At 40.1% G+C, this 7,690-nt stretch overlaps 1 pseudogene; it reads left to right on the top strand.

The window, feature by feature from the left end:
• The first annotated feature begins 3,476 nt into the window (after positions 1-3,476).
• Positions 3,477-6,291, top strand: LOC115482848 (annotated as a pseudogene).
• Positions 6,292-7,690: the final 1,399 nt, after the last annotated feature.

Genomic DNA, 7,690 nt, shown 5'->3' with positions numbered 1-7,690 from the left:
GTCGGCCAATTTCATTGATTCAACAAGCGGCCCGGCCCGGCTCGATTATCTGTGTCATGCAGTAGTCGAAATTTTCAATAGGCGTTTATCACAGCAAATCTTGGATTCGTAACGGTGCATATACTACTATGCATAGAAATACATACAAGGCATTTGCCTCCATCTACCGATTCGATAATCTAAAGCCTCTTAACAACTCCCAACTGGACGCTGTGTGTGGTGCGTGTGTGTGTGTGAGTGTCATAGCTGTATTTGACACACTTATTAGCTGTTCTGTTTCTTTAGGTGTTAGCGGTCAATTATATGGCTAATTTATGATCGAATTGGCTAGCCCAAGACTCCGTTAAGGTTATCCACATTTGTTTATCTTCTACAAACTTCAATTGGCTTTTGTCTTGTGTGTCCAACAAATTCAACATATGGAATGATTATGTCAATAGAAAGAAATTATATTTTCGGGAGATGACTCAAGACAAAAATTTATAAATATTTGTTAGCTGACGTTGAATTGGGATTACTAAAAAGATTATGGGTATTAAATGGATATCAGCTAAAGAGAATGTGTATTTTGTGTTTATGATTGTAACTATATAACTCTATATATATGTATATTTGGTCTATATCTGTAACTGTTTCTATATCTATATCTATATCTATATCTATATCTTTATCTATATCTTATATCTATATATATCTATAGCTATATCTACATCTATATCTATATTGTATATCTATATCAATTTTGCTTCTGCTTCATTTAAAATAAAATATATAACGTTTTTATGTCTTCATCTTCATGTTCAAATAATATCTAAATATTTAATGAACTTTAATTAACACTAAAAATTCAAATATTATCCGCTATAAACTTTCTATAAAAAAGAGAGAAAATAAAAGCAAAAATGCTTAAGAGTAAATTAAAAATTTCTAAAAAATTTTATTTGAATTTCTTAGTTTGAGAAATCTCTCAGAATTTGGCTTCATAACAACTTCTTCTATTACGCCCAAATGTGTTAAGAACGGTAATTGGGCAATAAAATTATAGATTATAGATTCTTTTCCTCACATATTCTGGCCGCAGAGCTAATTGCTGGTTATCTAACTAGCTGTTCATCGGCGTCTGCAAGGGCTAAAAGCAACTGTTACAAAATCGAATCGTCCATAACTGGATAGCGCTACCGTTCATTATGTTTTGACGGATGTTGTGAATGCTGTTTGAGATCGCATTCAGGCAGAGTGTGTTTTATGTGCTTTTTAGCTGCTTGGGCTGGCGATCTGAGACGCGCAGCTCCCAATGCCGCTGCTTTTTCCCACTGCAGTCTTCCAGAATCTTTCTTTGCACTGCTCTCCTCCTATGAGGTACGACGATCGACGCCCTCCTCCGTGTGTCGCGGCGGTTCGAATAAACCGGTTAACATGTTTTTGTGATTTTCTTAGTCATTCCTCAGTAAGTGTAATGGTTTTTTTTTTCTTTTTATTCTTAAGCTGGGCCAGTAAGGGTAATGGTTTTTTGTATGTTTTATGTTTTGTGGAAGCTCTTAATTTACATAGAAATATGAATGATGCACGCATGTCTTATGGGCCGACAAAAGGTGTATTGAAGCGAAAAGAGCTTTTATCATTTTACTTTGATATGAAATAAAAGTCATTAGGCTAATTGTTAACTATATTAATGATCGTTTCCTTTGGAAACAGCATATGCTATGGCTATTATAGTTCATTAACTGTTGCATCACTTACCTTATTTATTGAAATTGTTTTCTGTCTTTCAGTTTCCTTTCTTTTCGCTTCTGGTTTTCCTATTTTTATATATCATAAATCGCATGATCTTCTTATTGCAACTTGATGAACTTGGCAAACATTTACAGCCAGACCGAGATCACAAATAATTTTCTACACTTCTTGAACACAGTTGAAAGCCGACCTTATCCACTCGATGGCTAACGCAGAACTAAAGTTTTTCCTACACTCGACTTGCTTGTTATAAAAGTTAGATAAAACAAAAATAAAAAGTTCTGCAGACGCAACTTAAGCCATGCTGCTGCTGCCTCTCAAGAGAGCAGAGGGAGCAGAGTCATATGGCAATATCTGCAATAGAAGAGCGACGCAATATAAGAGAATGTGGAAGAGCTCAACTAAGAGCACTTCTTGGTGCAGAAAGTGTGTGATCTTGATTGTCGAAGAAATTGTTTACCAACAAGCCCGCGTCTGGTTCGAACTCTCCACCATGCAACTCAAACTTGTTTGGGTTCTACCTGACCAGCCAGCGGGCTTAAGAGAGAGCGAGACTTTTCGGAAGCGGTCAATGTACGATGTTGAATGTACACCTGTTTGATGTTCGCTGTCTCCTCTCACTCCCTCACTCTCTCTCACTCTCCTGCTCTCTCTTCTCTTCAGTCGACGTCTTCAGTAATTATATCACCACCTTCCTGGACTAACACATATTTTAAGGTGTCTCTTTACAGTCAACGGCAATGCGTGATCAATGTGTGTGTATTAGTGTGTGCATAGTAATGTAACTCAATTACCGTTGTATAATTTATAAACAATAATGTTAACAGTAATTTTGCGTAGAGGTGAGCAATGCTATTATTTGTACTACCTGCATTTATCCCATTAGAAAAGTGAACTTGTTAAGATGTCTGCACCAGGAAGCACACACCATTAAGTGTATAGATTCAGACCTAATCAAATGTCAATTTAGCTTGGTCTTAGAGACTATTCATTAAGTACATTCGTATTTTACAAATGATTTTGTGTTATCATTATGACAGATATCTTCTTTTGATTGACAAAGAAACTATCTAAAGATATTCTCATTAAAACACACAAATTATAGATACAATAAATTCAAAACTTCGCGCTATTTCATAGCAGTTAGCTTTGCACAGTCACATTATATCGACTATATCGATTAAAGCTACTGCAATACATCGTACAATGCTTGAATGTGCAAGTGTTTGTAAGAAAAATGGTATCGACTGTTAACTAATTTATGACGTATCCAAACATTCTGATCCCATTAGTTTTATTTAAAAATCAGTCATTTAACTGGCTTTTGTTTTGTTAAACAGTCACTCAGAATTTTCCTATTATACGTATAAGCATTTATTCAATAAGTTATCGATAAGTACCCGCTCTTTGTTATGCAGTGTTGAAAAGCACGCATTTAATTTTAGGGACTAGGAATCGGAGTAAGTTAGCAAACGCTGAATTTAGAGTTAAGGTGTTTTTTTAATTGAAATTGATTCTATAAATTAGTGGCAATACGTATGATTTGTGTACCGTAGGTCTGTGTTGAGCAAAAAGGCACTAAGTTGCATAATGAAGTAATTTATTACCTTATTGACAGCAGTTCTTGCGAGAAAAAATAAATGCTTGCTGTTAATAACAGTTGACGAAATGTTAGGGCCTTGTCGCTGTATATATGTATGTTAGTTATTTATTTTCACACTGTTTGCAGGTTAACTTGTTGTTTGGCACAAATTTTACTTAATTACAATGGGAAAACGTCGTACGCAGTCTCTAATCGACTCAAATTCGAGCGATAGTGATAGCGACGCGGATACCAACTTAGAATCGGTAAGTAAAGCGCATGAAATGGCAAAAGACGCCTTGCCCAAACGTTCGCCATGTAACAAATCAATGCGCAGATCATATTGTAAAAATCTATATTTATTTTACGCGTAGGACTTGTTGTCACTAGCTAGAAAGAGAAAGAAGCCAAGCAATGCCACAAAAAACCTCAAACTCCAAATCTGATTCAGATTCGGACTGGGCAAACAATAAATCGAGCGCCCCAGCCTCGAAAAAGAAGCGCTCGAAGAAGACTAGCAGAGACTCGAGCTCTTCCGAGGAGAATTGGGACGATGACAGCCAGGATGAGGCAACAGCACCTGCAGAGAAACGTGCTGAGCCCGAAACAAAAAAAACAGACGTTCACAGCGAGCAGGAAGAGGGGGAGGTGTCTGACAGTGACTCGGAAAATGACAAATCCAAGTCCAAATCAACGTCATCCTCAGGCTCTGCCAGTGGCTCCGATTCATCTAGCTCATCATCGTCAAGTTCCGATTCTGAGTTTGATGATGGCTACGATGACGACTTGATGGGCGATGAGGAGGACCGCAAGCGTCTCAATGGGCTATCCGAAAAGGAGCGCGAAACAGAGATTTTCAAGCGCATCGAGCAGCGTGACCTTATGCGCACCAGATGGGAGATCGAGAGGAAGCTGAAGCTCGCCCGTCGTGGCGAAAAGAATGAGAAATCAAAATCAAAAGGGGACCGTGCCAAAAAAGAAGTCGAAGAAGGACAAGCGCAACAAAAAGGCAAAGGACTTGGCACCACCCGTGCCTGCATCAACCACAGCCGACCTGGATGCCATCAAGAGTAGTGCGATAGAGGCGCGTGCTTCGGCCAAAAGTCCCTCACCCATGCCATCGATTCGCGAGGGTCCATCAACTTCCGGCTCTACGTCGGGAGCAACCAGTAGTAGCGCTGAGAAAAGCGCTGATGAGCAAAATGCCAACAATGTGGCTGACTATTTGATCACAAAGAGCGGTCCAAGGAGCGCAAGAAGAACGTGGAGGCAAACAAAACTGACGACAAGCGAAGCAACGCCATGGCCATGCTCAAAGCCAAGCGAGAAGGAAAAGCTAAGAGAGGTAAGTACCAAATCACATAACAAATGGGTATTCTAATAAAGCGAATTCGTCTGAAATTGCAGAGGAGGAGGAAGCCAAGCGACAAGCTGAACGCGACAGAGATGATGATAAGGAGGAACTGGAAAGCGTGTCTGGCTGCAAGTCGGCAGTCAAACTGAAAGCATCTGAGATCTACTCTGATGATTCGGGCAGCAGTGACTGGGACGACGAAGAGAAGCCGGCGGGCAAGCGTTCTCGTTCAAACAGCAGCAAAGCGTCGAGCGACTCTGAGGACGACGAAAAGACCACAAAGAGTCCCGTATTCATAACCACCCGAGAGGATTTAAACAAACTGCGATTGTCTCGCTTTAAAAATGGAGCGTTTCGTCAATTTACCCATATTCGAGGGCACTGTGGTCAACTGCTTTGTGCGCATCAGCATAGGCAACAACGGCCAGAAGCCCGTGTATCGAGTGGCTGAGATTGTTGGCGTCGTGGAGACTGGCAAAAATATACACACTTGGTACGACGCGTACCAATCGAGGCTTGCGTCTCAAGCACGGCACTCAGGAGCGCGTTTTCCGCTTAGAGTTTATATCAAATCAGGAGTTCACTGAAACCGAGTTTAACAAATGGTATGAGGTCTGCAAGCAGCAGCATGTGCCCATGCCGACAATTGATTTAATCGAGATCAAGCAAAACGATATTAAAAAGGCGCTGAACTACGAGTTCAAGGACGAGGATGTGGATAAGATCGTTGAGGAGAAGAATCGCTTCCGGAATCGACCCACCAACTATGCTATGAAGAAAACCTGCCTCATGAAAGAGCGCGATGCGGCCATGTTGCGCGGTGACTATGACATTGCCAACGACCTGGGCCAGCAGATCGATCAGCTAGAGAGTCGCGCCTCCGAGCTGGACAAACGTCGCTCACATAGTCTTAATTTGATTTCCTACATAAACGATCGCAATCGTAAGCGGAATGTGCAGGACGCAGAGAAGGCCATAATGGAGGAGGCGCGTGCCAACAAAGGCATGAAGATATCAGATCCATTTACGCGGCGCATTACTCAGCCGCGCATGGGCTTCAAGGGTGCCAAAAAGGACGACGACGAGGTGCTGGCAGCTCCGTTACCTCCGCCGCCGCCAGGCAAAAGAAACCCAATGAAACATGCACATCCAATTCCAAGACAGGCGATGGCAAAGACTACAGCTTGTATTCGTTGCACGACTTCGACATAGACCTAGATGTACCGCTGCCAGGTAAGCTGACAACACTTATCCACTCGAAATACACCTCACTAATATGCCTTTCGTTTCAGTGAACAGCACGAATTCTCTGCCCAAACCGGCGAACAAGCCAACCGAGACGGTGTCCAAGCGTTCACTGAACCTGGAAGATTACAAAAAGAAGCGCGGCCTCATCTAGCTGCACCGTTCGTTCAATTAATGACGTTCTTTACTTAGGTTAGTGCTGTTACGACTAATTAACGTAATCGATTATTGTGACGATTGATTGAGGAGAGGAAAGGAACGTTCTGTTAACGCTCTATCCTGACAGTGCGCAACTGAATAACCTATAGGCATAGTTTACAAATTGTATTGTATATTTACGAATATATATATATCGCTATGTACTGATATATAGAGACCATCCATCATTCATTACTTTTCATTCAGGGCTGTTTAAGTAATACGTATTATGTATATGTAGGACGAAATTACACGAAGCATACAGAATTCAAATGCGTTTGCATTCCAAAGTCAAAGTGAAGCTACCCGTCCCCAGCGATAGATAGATCGCGAGAGTTCTGTGTCGGATCTGTGTAACGACATTTGTTTATTTATTATTAACGATAACGGTACGGTTGCCACTGGTTGTTTGTCTGTGTGAATAAATATAGTTTGTGAACAACAATTAGCTAAAGTAAAACGTAAACGAAACTCATTTAACAGCTATTTATTATACGATTACGATTTAGTCATAGGGTCTTGTATCCCGTTTGTATTTTATAAGTTCTAAATTGTATTTATGGCCCCATAAATCCTATACTTTTAGTACGTTAAGAGCTATTTTTATTTTGGCCTGATTCCGATTAAAGTTCGACCAAACTCCGCACCCTGCTAATGCGTCGGTTGTAAGCACTTAGCACTGTACTTATTTTAATTGAAATCAGTTATTGTAGTCGAGTTGACGAATAAAATACCTACCATACTCAAACAACAAGCCTCTATCCATATCATCGATGTATCCAAAATAAAACTGGAACTGCCCAACTCTACCATTGTGACTGGACTGCTCAGTAAGTGGATCACTGCGAAGCGGGTTAAGTCTTGCGGACGCCTCTTTTTAATTGGTTTGCAGTTTGTTTGCGCAGCTGTCGGAGCCCCAGCATGTCCACATCTAATTTAATTAATTCGATCAAATTGTCTTTTAATTGAACGCGATCGCATTTCACATCTTTGCGGGAGTTCGAATGAGCTACATCAAGTTGTTAAAGGTCACGCTCGATTCAAGTCGAGAATCATCATCACGTATATATATGTGGCCTCAATGGACTCTTGGCTGATACAGAGTGCGGAATCGTTATAAAAATATTTACTTAACAATCAGCAGCAATAGCTCCAAAATAATTTACAAATTTGTTTATTTATGCCAACACACATAAACCATAATTGAAATTTGGCCAAGTCTTATCTTGTTATACCCAAGGCATGTTGCTTAGGTTGGGCAACTTGGAAAACTTCTGTGAATTATATATAGAATAGGTATTATTTAACGAGCATAGCTGGACATCTTCAGTTTAAGCTCATGGAACTCGGGAACTTATGGCCTTAGCTAGTCTACAAATTTGAAGACTAGATTCTTCTTGATCGTAAATTTCATAAGCTTATAATTTCATAAAATAATTTCATAAGTTTTAATGTAATATATATAATGTCTATAGCTAAAAATATTATTATCTAATTTTTATTTCAGGACAATGAAGTTCCTGGAAAGCAGATGCCTGGATCGAAATTAAATACGATATAGCTAATAGTCTCACTTT

Source organism: Drosophila hydei, unplaced genomic scaffold (assembly GCF_003285905.1).
Source record: "Drosophila hydei strain 15085-1641.00,03,60 unplaced genomic scaffold, DhydRS2 tig00000125-arrow-arrow-pilon, whole genome shotgun sequence".
NCBI classification, from domain to species: Eukaryota; Metazoa; Arthropoda; class Insecta; order Diptera; family Drosophilidae; genus Drosophila; species Drosophila hydei.
Note: the sequence above shows the minus strand (reverse complement) of the source record. Positions and strands in the feature narration are given on the sequence as shown.